This window comes from Entelurus aequoreus, linkage group LG23 (assembly GCF_033978785.1).
Source record: "Entelurus aequoreus isolate RoL-2023_Sb linkage group LG23, RoL_Eaeq_v1.1, whole genome shotgun sequence".
Classification (NCBI taxonomy): Eukaryota; Metazoa; Chordata; class Actinopteri; order Syngnathiformes; family Syngnathidae; genus Entelurus; species Entelurus aequoreus.
The window spans coordinates 4,020,852-4,035,748 of NC_084753.1; the positions used below are offsets into that span (position 1 = coordinate 4,020,852).

General features: G+C 43.8%; 1 long non-coding RNA gene across 1 annotated transcript in view; it reads left to right on the forward strand.

The window, feature by feature from the left end:
* LOC133640938 (uncharacterized) overlaps window positions 1–14,897 on the forward strand; it is a 285,276-nt gene that overhangs the window by 211,427 nt on the left and 58,952 nt on the right. The gene's annotated exons all lie outside the window — the stretch shown is intronic.

Sequence of the window (14,897 nt, forward strand, 5' to 3'; positions counted from 1 at the left end):
GGATCACGGATTTGTATTTTAAACCACCTCGGATACTATATCCTCTTGAAAATGAGAGTCGAGAACGCGAAATGGACATTCACAGTGACTTTTATCTCCACGACAATACATCGGCGAAACACTTTAGCTAGGGAGCTAACGTGATAGCATCGGGCTAAACTTTATATAGAAACAAAAGAAATAAGCCCCTGACTGGAAGGATAGACAGAAAATCAACAATACTATTAAACCATGGACCTGTAAATACACGGTTAATGCTTTCCAGCCTGGCGAAGGTTAACAATGCCGTTGCTAACGACACCATTGAAGCTAACTTAGCAACCGGACCTCACAGAGCTATGCTAAAAACATTAGCTATCCACCTACGCCAGCCAGCCCTCATCTGCTCATCAACACCCGTGCTCACCTGCGTTCCAGCGATCGACGGCGCGACGAAGGACTTCACCCGATCACTGATGCGGTCGGCGGCTAGCGTCGGATAGCGCGTCCTCCTGTTTGTGTTGCTGCAGCCAGCCGCTAACACACCGATCCCACCTACAACTTTCTTCTTTGCAGTCTTCATTGTTCATTGAGCTTTTTGTATTGGATTCAATGGCGTCCGGATACTTCCGTTTCAACGATTGACGTCACGCGCAAACGTCATCATACATAGACGTTTTCAAATGGAAGTTTAGCGGGAAATTTAAAATTGCACTTTATAAGTTAACCCAGCCGTATTGGCATGTGTTGCAATGTTAAGATTTCATCATTGATATATAAACTATCAGACTGCGTGGTCGGTAGTAGTGGCTTTCAGTAGGGGAACTGCACTTTTTTGGATTGTTGCCCTATAGAGCAGTGGTCCCCAACCTTTTTGTAACTGCGGACCGGTCAACGCTTGAAAATTTGTCCCACGGACCGATATATAATGTAGGAACCAGAAATATTAATAACAGAAAGAAACAACCCTTTTGTGCGAATGACTGTGAATGAGTGTAAATGGGGGTGGGAGGTTTTTTGTGTTGGTGCACTAATTGTAAGTGTATCTTGTGGTTTTTATGTTGATTTAATAAAAAAATAAATGTTTTTTTTTATTTCTTGTGCGGCCCGGTACCAATCGATCCACGGACCAGTACCAGGCCGCGGCCCGGTGGTTGGGGACCACCGCTATAAAGCACAATTCGTACACAAGGCAATTCAAAGTGCTTTACAGAAAATTAAAATATGGCAACAATTTAAAAAACATCTAATTCCATCCATCCATCCATCTTCTTCCGCTTATCCGAGGTCGGGTCGTGGGGGCAGCAGTCTAAGCAGGGAAGCCCAGACTTCCCTCTCCCCAGCCACTTCGTCCAGCTCCTCCCGGGGGATTTCGAGGCATTCCCAGGCCAGCCGGGAGAGGTAGCCTTCCCAACGTGTCCTGGGTCTTCGCCGTGGCCTCCTACCGGTCGGACGTGCCCGAAACACCTCCCTAGGGAGGCGTTCGGGTGGCATCCTGACAAGATGCCCAAACCACCTCATCTGGCTCCTCTCGATGTGGAGGAGCAGCGGCTTTACTCTGAGTTCCTCCCGGGTGACAGAGCTTCTCACCCTATCTCTAAGGAAGAGCCCCGCCACCCGGTGGAGGAAACTCATTTGGGCCGCTTGTACCCGTGATCTTGTCCTTTCGATCATAACCCAAAGCTCATGACCATAGGTGAGGATGGGAACGTAGATTGACCGGTAAATTGAGAGCTTTGCCTTCCGGCCCAGCTCCTTCTTCACCAAAACGGATCGATACAGCGTCCGCATTACTGAAGACGCCGCACCGATCCGCCTGTCGATCTCACGATCCACTCTTCCCTCACTCGTGAACAAGACTCCGAGGTACTTTAACTCCTCCACTTGGGGCAGGGTCTCCTCCCCAACCCGGAGATGGCACTCCACCCTTTTCCGGGCGAGAACCATGGACTCGGACTTGGAGGTGCTGATTCCCATCCCAGTCGCTTCACACTCGGCTGCGAACCGATCCAGTGAGAGCTGAAGATCCTGGCCAGATGAAGCCATCAGGACCACATCATCTGCAAAAAGCAGAGACCTAATCCTGCAGCCACCAAACCGGATACTCTCAACGCCCTGACTGCGCCTAGAAATTCTGTCCACAAAAGTTATGAACAGAATCGGAGACAAAGGACAGCCTTGGCGGAGTCCAACCCTCACTGGAAATTAAATCAGAAAATATATTCATAAAAACAATAAGGATTAATTACAATTTAAATCAATCAAAGTGTAGATAAATACTTTAAGTTTTCATATGCACAAATACATAAAAGTGTTTTTAGCCTGAATTTGAACATTGCCAACGTTGAGGCCCGTCTCACAACTTCAGGAAGACTATTCCAGATTTTACGAACATACAACTGCAACGCAGTTTCACCACGTTTAGTCCTGACTGTAGGCGCCAGCAGGAGACCACTCTCTGAGGTTCTCAGAGCTCGAGATGGTCCATGTGGCTCTAACACAGGCCAAGGGCAATTATTTTGCCTCGCCGGGCCAAATTAAGAGAAAAAAATGTGTCTGGGGGCCGGATATCTATTTTTAGGAACACTAATACAAAACCTCACAATAATGTCTGATTGAATGCTAAAAACGTTATGAAAGACCGCTTTAAAAAACTAAATGGAATTTGAAATTGTTTTTACTGAATGAGACACCCAGAATGTACATGAAAATAAAGACTGTGGGATTTACAGTATGAACTATGAACGATAAAACACTGAATATTGACAACATATGAACGTCACACCCCCTCTCCATCGACATATTTTACAATCAAGCGAAACGCAACAAAAATGCAACAAACACAGCAAAATGTGAACCCGAAGGGTAAAAAAAACCCACCTATGATCTGATATATCACTAAGCTTTTGAACTTTGTTGTAAAAACCTCCTTCCGCGTCTGTCCCTGACCCCCGCATTTCAGGCTGGCCGCTCTGGAAACACTCTGTGGAAACGCTCCCCATCCACACTGCTTGGTGCCTCGTCTGCGCTGCTGTGACATAGATGACCATAGTAACTAATTAGATGACCATGGTAACTAGTATATCATGCAAAAGCGCAGATTCCAACCATTGAAATACTTTGTATAGTTAAAGACTTACGGTAATTTGAAAACATCACTGCACATCATAATGGCAGCTACACTTTACATCTTAAAGATCTAAAAAAATTATTTGGGAAATGTCCGGCGGGCCAGATTAAAATGCTTAACGGGCCCGCATGCGACCCCCGGGCCTTAATTTGCCCAGGTCTGCGCTAACATGTCAGCGATGAACTTTGGTACAAGATCATGAAAAGACATATACACAAGGAGAGCTGTTTTAAAGTCTATTTTCTGAGCAAAAGGACGCCAGGGCAGTGATCGAAGCACTAGACTAATATGGTCATATTTCCTGCTTCTAGTTAGGACTCGAGCAGCAGCATTCTGGATGTACTGCAGCTGCTTTACAGCTCGTTTAGAGAGCCCAGTGAGAAGGCCATTACAATAGTCTAACCTGCTGTAGACAAAGGCATGCATTAGCCTATCATTCACAATCTCTATGTAAGACAAGAACTAGAGATGTCCGATAATGGCTTTTTTGCCTATACCCGATATTCCGATATTGTCCAACTCTTAATTACCGATACCGATATCAACCGATACGATATATACAGTCGTGGAATTAACACATTATTATGCCAAATTTTGTTGTGGTGCCCCACTGGATGCATCAAACAATGTAACAAGGCTTTCCAAAATAAATCAACTCCAGTTATGGGAAAAAATGCCAACATGGCACTGCCATATTTATTGTTAAAGTCACAAAGTGCATTATTTTTTTTAACATGCCTCAAAACAGCAGCTTCGAATTTGGGACAGGCTCTCCCTGAGAGAGCATGAGGAGGTTGAGGTGGGCGGGGTTGGGGGGTGCGGGTTTTGGGGTATATTGTAGCGTCCTGGAAGAGTTAGTGCTGCAAGGGGTTCTAGGTATTTGTTCTGTTGTGTTTATGTTGTGTTACGGTGCGGGTGTTCTCCCGAAATGTGTTTGTCATTCTTGTTTGGTGTGGGTTCACAGTGTGGCGCATATTTGTAACAATGTTAAAGTTGTTTATACGGTCACCCTCAGTGTGACCTGTATGGCTGTTGACCAAGAATGCCTTGCATTCCCTTGTGTGTGTGAAAAGCTGTAGATGTTATGTGACTGGGCCAGCATGCAAAGGCAGTGCCTTTAAGGTTTATTGACGCTCTGTACTTCTCTCTACGTCCGTGTACACAGCGGCGTTTTAAAAACTCATAAATTTTGCTTTTTGAAATCGATACCAATAATTTTGAAACCGATACCGATAAATTCCGATATTACATTTTAAAGCATTTATCGGCCGATAATTTTGGCAGTCCGATATTATCGGACATCCCTAACAAGAACATATACGTTTTTCTGGTTTTTAATGTATTATAATTTTCTAATATATGAGGTGGCTAACAATGCAGTGCCCATAAAGCCATCTAAAAATGCCAGACATACTCCATTTACATTTAATGACCTTATTAACCAAGTATTAGCAATATTGTTGTTATAAGCGCTATAGTGCAGATAAACAACTTTCAGTAGCACCGTGATCACAGTCGGCCAACAAGCTCACGCTGCTACAGTGTTGACATACTGAGCCGGTGAGCTGCTGCATCACAAACCGGTGAAAGTAAATTCTAGATTATCAATCATGCCTCTGATATGGATAGTAGAAGGATGTTGCCATAAAACAACAGGTTGGTAAACTTTGATTTTCAACTTATACCCGGAGATGGCGAGAAACACTCAAAAAGACACTTGTTTACGACAATTTTTTTTTTAACCTGAATGAGGATTAAGATTTATTCTTCATCTATATGGTAAAATATGAACATCCCATTAGTCAGCAGCTTAGTGACAGCAGACATTGTACAGTAAGTGATTGTTTTATTATGTTCGTAGTTTATATTTCTTATTTAGCACTTGGCCATACTGCTACATGATGCTTAGTGTTTCACTAAAGATAGATGTGTTTAGCACGCAGCTTCTAAAACTTGTAGATCATCCTACTTATATTCAGGCTAAAAAATGTAAGGTTCTGGATCATCAGTCCTAAAGTAGTCTTTGATGGCTCTCATGAAGTCTGTCATGAGTAGTAGTGTTGCTGTTAAAGGGAAAAGCAAACCTTGTGATGCATCTGTGAAATTAATACGCCGCTGTATGCTTAAAAATGACAAAAAACATGAATATTACATGTTATTATGAATGTGCCTGTTACGACATTACAGACATACAGCGCGCTGTTTTAGAGGGTTTTGTAGGTGGAATACAGCGAATCCCATTGTTTCTATTGTTAGCTGACTTTTGCTATCGTTTATTTACAAAAATGCATTGAAAAGAGAAAAATGTGTGCTTGTTTTACATAATGATTGTGAATGATGGGCAAAATTCCAAAAAAGGGTCAAGTGTGTGGTCTCCACTTATATTCACATTTAAGCGGTATGGGGTTGCCATGGCAATGACAAAAATACCCTTCTGAATAATTGAAACTTGTTTTATTTAATTTTCTGGGGTTATAATTTTGACTTTCCAACTATTTCATAAAGGGTTAAGTGCAGGTTCCCAATTGTACGATAAGTCACCTGAGGTTGCCAAGGCAATTGCAGATGCCATTGTCCAAAACCTTCCAAACTGTTATTTAACCCATCCGTCCATCCATTTTCTACCGCTTGTCCCTTTTGGGGTCGTGGGGAGTGCTGGAGCCTATCTCAGCTACATTCGGGCGGAAGGCGGGGTACACCCTGGACAAGTCGCCACCTCATCGCAGGGCCAACACAGATAGACAGACAACATTCACACTCACATTCACACAGTAGGGTCTATCTAGTGTTGCCAATCAACCTATCCCCAGGTGCATGTTTTTGGAGGCGGGAGGAAGCCGGAGTACCCGGAGGGAACCCACGCAGTCACGGGGAGAACATGCAAACTCAACAGAGAAAGATCCCGAGAGCAGGATCGAACCTAGGACTTTCGTATTGTGAGGCAGACACACTAACCCCTCCCCCACCGTGCTGCCTCTGTTATTTACCATTGGTTCTTATTGTTGCTTAAAAGCGGCATGTTGAAAGAAAAATACATACAGTATTTGGAGTACAGTACATCCTAAGGCTTCCTTTTTCACACACTACTATTGTGTTAAAATTAACTGCCTTTCCGTGTGATAACAAGCCTGCTCTCACTGAAAATAAACACCTAAGGTTTTCTTTTTAAGCAAACAACATTCATCATCACATGTACAATTTGGATTTTAAAAAAAAATTACGGAGTTGAAAGACGAGGGGACCACCTGAAGTGGGAGGACTTAGAGGAAAGATAAGGGGGTGAGTCTTTCCTCTGCCAGTGATAGCGGACGTCCTCCAGCTTGGTGGAGCGCGATAAGGCTAGTCGTGCCATCCTGTGGGCCTTATCGCTGCCAGCAACATGCTGTAACTGTTGGTGCCAATGAAATGTTTGTGAGTCTTATAAGTCATCTTCAGTACTGTGCAAAAGTCGAGTGATCTTTTTGACGGTTATATTTCGTAACTTTCACATGTGCAGTATATTACATTGGACATACTAAAGATTCTATTGTTTGTATTGCATATACATATACAATGATGGCCTGCAATTTTTGCTAAGTAGTGTAAATAATCGCTATCATCTCACATTTAAAAGAAGGTAATTCTATTAAAATTATTATATTATATTATATATATGTGGCAAAGGAGGAAAATATAAAAAGACAAAGTTTTTCAACTCAAATAAAAAGGAAGGGAAGACGGTAGCTGCAGATCAGTTCCATCAGTGTGTCCAGACTGAAGACATTTTCATTTATCTGACGTGTTATCTCACTCTGGATCAGAAACAGGATGTCGGATAGTGGGGGGAAAAACAAAAAACTCTGTCCGTTTAAAGATGAGTGCAGTCATCTCTACTTGATTAGTGAATAAAGTTATGAGCCAGCTTTACATCAACACAAATAATAGGAGGAAAGGTTCAGTCAAATTAAAAATGCTACATATAAAACATACATGTGAGTGTGAATGTTGTCTGTCTATCTGTGTTGGCCCTGTGATGAGGTGGCAACTTGTCCAGGGTGTACCCTGCCTTCCGCCCGAATGCAGCAGAGATAGGCTCCAGCACCCCCCGCGTCCCCAAAAAGGACAAGCGGTAGAAAATGGATGGATGGATAAAACATACCGTATTTTTCGGACTATAAGTCGCTCCGGAGTATAAGTCGCACCGGCCAAAAATGCATAATAAAGAAGGAAAAAAACATATAAGTCACACTGGAGTATAAGTCGCATTTTTTGGGGGAAATTTATTTGATAAACGCCAACACCAAGAATAGACATTTGAAAGGCAATTTAAAATAAATAAAGAATAGTGAACAACAGGCTGAATAAGTGTACGTTATATGAGGCATAAATAACCAACTGAGAGCGTGCCTGGTATGTTAACGTAACATATTATGGTAAGAGTCATTCAAATAACTATAACATATAGAACATGCTATACGTTTACCAAACAATCTGTCACTCCTAATCGCTAAATCCCATGAAATCTTATACGTCTAGTCTCTTACATGAATGAGATAAATAATATTATTTTATATTTTACGGTAATGTGTTAAAAATTTCACACATAAGTCGCTCCTGAGTATGAGTCGCACCCCCGGCCAAACTATGAAAAAAACTGCAACTTATAGTCAGAAAAATACGGTAATCGGAAAATTCTAATCCGATACGGTTTATTCTGAAAAAATGTCATTCCGAACAAGAGAGGTGATTTATGCTGATCATTATTCCGAATAGCGTCAATGTGCACACCCATTCGGATCACCTTCAGTGCACATTTTTGCTACGTCAGCGTGAACTCAGGATTGTTGAAGACATTGATAATGTTAGAAATACCAAGTCCTAAAAACAAGTTCATGGAAATAAAGATTTTAAAAAAAAATTACAAACAGACATGGTACCAGATAGTAGGAAAATTGGGGGGCATAAAGAGCGAATGAGCAGACAACACATTGGTGGAAAGTATTTTCCTCCTCTAATTCCGAAAAATGGACAACCCAGATGGTTTATTCTGATTAAATTTTTGGCCCATGTATAAGCACATAATGATCAGATAATTATAGTTAGTGTCCATGTGAAGGGTAGATTTGGAATTCCGATCAATCAGTGTTTAGATTGATTGAGGAAATTTTGTGCATGTAAACATAGCTATGGACTCCAAACAAAAAAACACTGAAAAATGCTTCTTTGGGTCAGAAAAGATTTCTACGGTGTGGGGACACAATTAATTAGACATCACACAAGTGTTTAAATGCAGAATAACCAAAATGCCATGGTAAAAAAGGGGCATTTCCAACTACTGGCACAACATGCACATTACCGCGTATTCAGTGTCGAATCAGACATTATGAAACGTCCATCCATCCATCTTCTTCTGCTTATCCGAGGTCGGGTCGCGGTGGCAGCAGCCTAAGCAGGGAAGCCCAGACTTCCCTCTCCCCAGCCACTTCATCCAGCTCTTCCCGGGGGATCCCGAGGCGTTCCCAGGCCAGCCGAGAGACATAGTCTTCCCAACGTGTCCTGAGTCTTCCCCGTGGCCTCCTACCGGTCGGACGTGCCCTAAACACCTCCTTAGGGAGGCGTTCGGGTGGCATCCTGACCAGATGCCCGAACCACCTCATCTGGCTCCTCTCAATGTGGAGGAGCAGCGGCTTTACTTTGAGCTCCTCCCGGATGACAGAGCTTCTCACCCTCTCTCTAAGGGAGAGCCCCGCCACCCGGCGGAGGAAACTCATTCCGGCCGCTTGTACCCGTGATCTTGTCCTTTCGGTCATGACCCAAAGCTCATGACCATAGGTGAGGATGGGAACGTAGATCGACCGGTAAATTGAGAGCTTTGCCTTCCGGCTCAGCTCCTTCTTCACCACAACGGATCAATACAGCGTCCGCATTAATGAAAACGCCGCACCGATCCGCCTGTCGATCTCACGATCCACTCTTCCCTCACTCGTGAACAAGACTCTGAGGTACTTGAACTCCTCCGCTTGGGGCAAGATCACCTCCCCAACCCGGAGATGGCACTCCACCCTTTTCCGGGCGAGAACCATGGACTCTGACTTGGAGGTGCTGATTCTCATCCCAGTCGCTTCACACTCAGCTGCGAACCGATCCAGTGAGAGCTGAAGGTCCTGGCCAGATGAAGCCACCAGGACCACATCTGCAAAAGGCAGAGACCTAATCCTGCAGCCACCAAACCGGATCTAGAAATTCTGTCCATAAAAGTTATGAACAGAATGGGTGACAAAGGGCAGCCTTGGCGGAGTCCAACCCTCACTGGAAACGTGTCCGACTTACTGCAGGCAATGCGGACCAAGCTCTGACACTGATCATAAAGGGAGCGGACCGCCACAATCAGACAGTCCGATACCCCATACTCTCTGAGCACTCCCCACAGGACTTCCCCAGGGACACGGTCGAATGCCTTCTCCAAGTCCACAAAGCACATGTAGACTGGTTGGGCAAACTCCCATGCACCCTCAAGGACCCTGCCGGGAGTATAGAGCTGGTCCACAGTTCCACAACCAGGACGAAAACCACACTGTTCCTCCTGAATCCGAGGTTCGACTATCCGGCGTAGCCTCCTCTCCAGTACACCTGAATAGACCTCACCGGGAAGGCTGAGGAGTGTGATCCCACAATAGTTAGAACACACCCTCCGGTTCCCCTTTTTAAAGAGAGGAACCACCACCCCGGTCTGCCAATCCAGAGATACCGCCCCCGATGTCCACGCGATGCTGCAGAGTCTTGTCAACCAAGACAGCCCCACAGCATCCAGAGCCTTAAGGAACTCCGGGCGGATCTCATCTACCCCCGGGGCCTTGCCACCGAGGAGCTTTTTAACTACCTCAGCAACCTCAGCCCCAGAAATAGGAGCGCCCACCACAGATTCCCCAGGCACTGCTTCCTCATAGGAAGACGTGTTGGTGGGATTGAGGAGGTCTTCGAAGTATTCCCTCCACCGATCCACAACATCCGCAGTCGAGGTCAGCAGAACACCATCCTCACCATACACGGTGTTGATAGTGCACTGCTTCCCCTTCCTGAGGCAGCGGATGGTGGTCCAGAATCGCTTCGAAGCCGTCCGGAAGTCGTTTTCCATGGCTTCCCCGAACTCCTCCCATGTCCGAGTTTTTGCCTCCGCGACCACTGAAGCCGCACACCGCTTGGCCTGTCGGTACCTGTCCGCTGCCTCAGGAGTCCTATGAGCCAAAAGAACCCGATAGGACTCCTCCTTCAGCTTGACGGCATCCCTCACCGCCGGTGTCCACCAACGGGTTCTAGGATTACCGCCACGACAGGCACCAACTACCTTGCGGCCACAGCTCCAATCAGCTGCCTCGACAATAGAGGTGCGGAACACGGGCCACTCGGACTCAATGTCCAGCACCTCCCTCGTGACATGTTCAAAGTTCTTCCGGAGGTGGGAATTGAAACTCTCTGACAGGAGACTCTGCCAGACGTTCCCGGCAAACCCTCACAATGCATTTGGGCCTGCCAGGTCTGTCCGGCATCCTCCCCACCATCGCAGCCAACTCACCACCAGGTGGTGATCGGTAGAAAACTGTGCCCCTCTCTTCACCCGAGTGTCCAAAACATGAGGCCGCAAATCCGATGACACAACTACAAAGTCGATCATGGAACTGCGGCCCAGGGTGTCCTGGTGGCAAGTGCACATATGGACACCCATATGCTTGAACATGGTGTTCGTTATAGACAATCTGTGACGGGCACAAAAGTCCAATAACAAAACCCCACTCGGGTTCAGATCCGGGCGGCCATTCTTCCCAATCACGCCTCTCCAGGTTTCACTGTCGCTGCCAACATGAGCGTTGAAGTCCCCCAGTAGAACGAGGGAATCACCCGGGGAAGCACTCTCAAGTACTCCCTCGAGTGAATCCAAAAAGGGTGGGTACTCTGAGCTGCTGTTTGGTGCGTAAACGTGTTCAATGTAACTAGGCTCATCTGACAGGTACTTCAAATTGTCTTATAATGTCTGCCGAAAAACAACTGAGACTATCCAGCACCTGCTTCTCGCCATCCTCAGCCGCCAAAGAGGCAAAGGAAAATGCGCCTGTGATGAAAGTAGATTCTGACGGGCGTGCAACTTCTTACCCCTGGCTTGAGTGCTGCAAGATGCAGCAACAACAACATTTGCTGAAAAAAAGGTCGCCGACTCGCCTCTTAAAGGCCTACTGAAATGAATTTTTTTTATTTAAACGGGAATAGCAGATCCATTCTATGTGTCATACCTGATCATTTCGCGATATTGCCATATTTTTGCTGAAAGGATTTAGTAGAGAAAATCAACGATAAAGTTCGCAACTTTTGCTCGCTGATAAAAAAAAGCCTTGCCTGTACCGGAAGTAGCGTGACGTCACAGGAGGTAATATTCCTCACAATTCCCCATTGTTTACAATGGAGCGAGAGAGATTCGGACCGAGAAAGTGACGATTACCCCATTAATTTGAGCGAGGATGAAAGATTCGTAATTACACGATTAATAATATTCAGCTTTGCGAAGCTAAAAAAATAGAAGCTAACCTAGCAACGTAGCCAACGTGATAGCATAGCAGTCTCAAATGCAGATAGAAACTAAATTAAAAAAAACCCTGACTGGATGGATAGACAGAAGATCAAAATACTATTAAACCATGAACATGTAAATACACGATTAATAATATTCAGCTTTTCGAAGCTAAAAAAATAGAAGCTAACCTAGCTACGTAGCCAACGTGATAGCATAACAGTCTCAAATGCAGATAGAAACTAAATTTTAAAAAAACCTGACTGGATGGATAGACAGAAGATCAAAAATACTATTAAACCATGAACATGTAAATACACGATTAATAATATTCAGCTTGGCGAAGCTAAAAAAACAGAAGCTAACTTAGATGCGGAGGCGGGCTTACTCACTGTAGTGCGTCTGCTATCCTGCTCAAAACACAACACAACCTCCTGGTGTTGGTGTTGCTGTAGTCCGCCGCTCCACCGATCGCACCTACAACTTTCTTATTTGCAGTCTCCATTGTCCATTAAACAAATTGCAAAAGATTCACCAACACAGATGTCCAGAATACTGTGGAATTTTGTCGAAGAAAACAGAGGTATTTGAATTGGGTCCAAACACTTCCCTTGACCTCGTGACGTCACGCGCATATGAATTTTGCAATTTGTTTAATGGACAATGAAGACAGCAAAGCCGCGACGTTTTCAAGCGGAAGTTTCCTGGGAAATTTAAAATTGCACTTTATAAGTTAACCCGGCCGCATTGGCATGTGTTGCAATGTTAAGATTTCATCATTAATATATAAACTATCAGACTGCGTGGTCGCTAGTAGTGGCCTTCAGTAGGCCTTTAAGCTTTCACCACGCACATGTGTGAGGCAAAAGCCCCGACGCAAACACCACAGCTCGGTCACACGCAGAAGCATTGACAGATCAAGTTCATTGATAAAGACGTCAGACGCCTTATTTTCTAATCTAAATGGAAAGTAGACTACTTCCCTATATTGTCCTGACAATCACACAACAGGCGCAGTATGGGCCCTATGTGTGCGCAGCGCTTCCTAAAGTTCCGGCCATGTTATTGTTTTATGAGAAAAGCGGCACAACTCAGAGTCTGACCACTCGCCAATGACGGAGCTCTCCCAGCATGCTGGGCTTAACAACAGGCCTGCTTCATGTCAGCAATCAACAAGTCTGTGTTGTTTTTTCTGCACGCCAAACCGCAAATGTACATTTTTAAACAAACAAAAGTGCAAAAGGGGCCCAAAGCAATAAGCACAGGAAATGGTTGAAGTGGGTGTATCCCTAACACAATGTATGGAAAAACACAATTTAAAAAAGTTGTCTAATCAAGATGCACCCAAACATAAATAAAATAATTTTTAAAAAAGCACAGGAATGCAAAGGACCAATAGCTTTTGTTGCAAGGATAGTTAAGGTAGGAACCATAACTAAAATGAGGATTTCGTTTAATATACGATTCTTACAGTAACAGCAATTGTTCCCATATAAGAGGTGATGTACAGTGGAACATTGATTACAGCACTTATGACACAAATGGGAAACAAAACAAAACAAACAAAAAAAGAGTGAAATTGAGTGTTAAAATACACCAACATGACTCTTCTCACTTTACACAGTGATACAGATCACATGCATTAGCACTCTCTGAAATATAACATCATGCTTTTTAAAAACAGAATGTGTATGGTACAGTAGTAATATGATACTACGGTAGTTTGGTAAATTAACAAAAATATATATAATAACGTATTGTAAATGTATTCCTTAAAAAGGGACCCATTATGCAAAACAAACTTTTGTTACCTATTGGTATCTGTTTTTGTACATTTGAGATCTGCATAAGTCCCTAAAATTTGAAATCAAACCGTACAGGCATAGCGGAGATATTTATAAAACAATCTTGCTTTCCTTCATAAATCCTCCAAACGAGCCGTTGGGAAAAAACGTCACAAATTGGGCAAATTTTAAAGTGTGATGTCAGCAGGTATCTCCATGTATGGTAGAGATTAGAGATGTCCGATAATGGCTTTTTTGCCGATATCCGATATTGTCCAACTCTTAATTACTGATTCCGATATCAACCGATACCGATATATACAGTCGTGGAATTAACACATTACTATGCCTAATTTTGTTGTGATGCCCCGCTGGATGCATTAAACAATGTAACAAGGTTTTCCAAAATAAATCAACTCAAGTTATGGAAAAAAATGCCAACATGGCACTGCCATATTTATTATTGAAGTCACAAAGTGCATTATTTTATTTAACATGCCTCAAAACAGCAGCTTCGATTTTGGGACATGCTCTCCCTGAGAGAGCATGAGGACGTTGAGGTGGGCGGGGTTGGGGGCGGGGGGTGTATATTGTAGCGTCCCGGAAGAGTTAGTGCTGCAAGGGGTTCTGGGTATTTGTTCTGTTGTGTTTATGTTGTGTTACGGTGCGGATGTTCTCCCGATATGTGTTTGTCATTCTTGTTTGGTGTGGGTTCACAGTGTGGCGCATATTTGTAACAGTGTTAAAGTTGTTTATACGGTCACCCTTACTGTGACCTGTATGGCTGTTGACCAAGTATGCTAGGCATTCACTTGTGTGTGTGAAAAGCCGTAGGTATTATGTGACTGGGCCGGCACGCAAAGGCAGTGCCTTTAAGGTTTATTGGCGCTCTGTACTTTTCCCTACGGCCGTGTACACAGCGGCGTTTGAAAAAAAACAACATATATTTTACTTTTTGAAACCGATACCGATAATTTTGAAACCGATACCGATAATTTCCGATATTACATTTTAAAGCATTTATCGGCTGATAATATCGGCAATCCGATATCGGACATCTCTAGTCCTAATATTACAAACAGCTCCTTGATAAGTTTCCCAGGAAGTGGGTCAAGTTGTTTGTTTTGTCCCATTTACAAGTCGCAGGAGTTCCTCCAATGTTATTTCTTCAAAAAGAGAAAGATTATTTTGGAGGGCAATATCCGTCGTACATACATTCGTATCTGCATTAATAGAACCCAATTGGAGCTGGGACGCTTTAATCTTTAATCTCCTTTCTAATGAGTTACATTTTCTTAGTAAAGAATTTCATAAAGTCATCAGCCGAGTGGTTGGAGCTATTGGGAGGAGTCCCTTGTTGGGTTAGCAATGTGACTGTATTGAACAAATATTTAGGATCGTTTTTATTGAGGCGGATGAGATTGGAGTAGTATATGTGGGTTCTTTTTACATTTGTGTGAAAGTT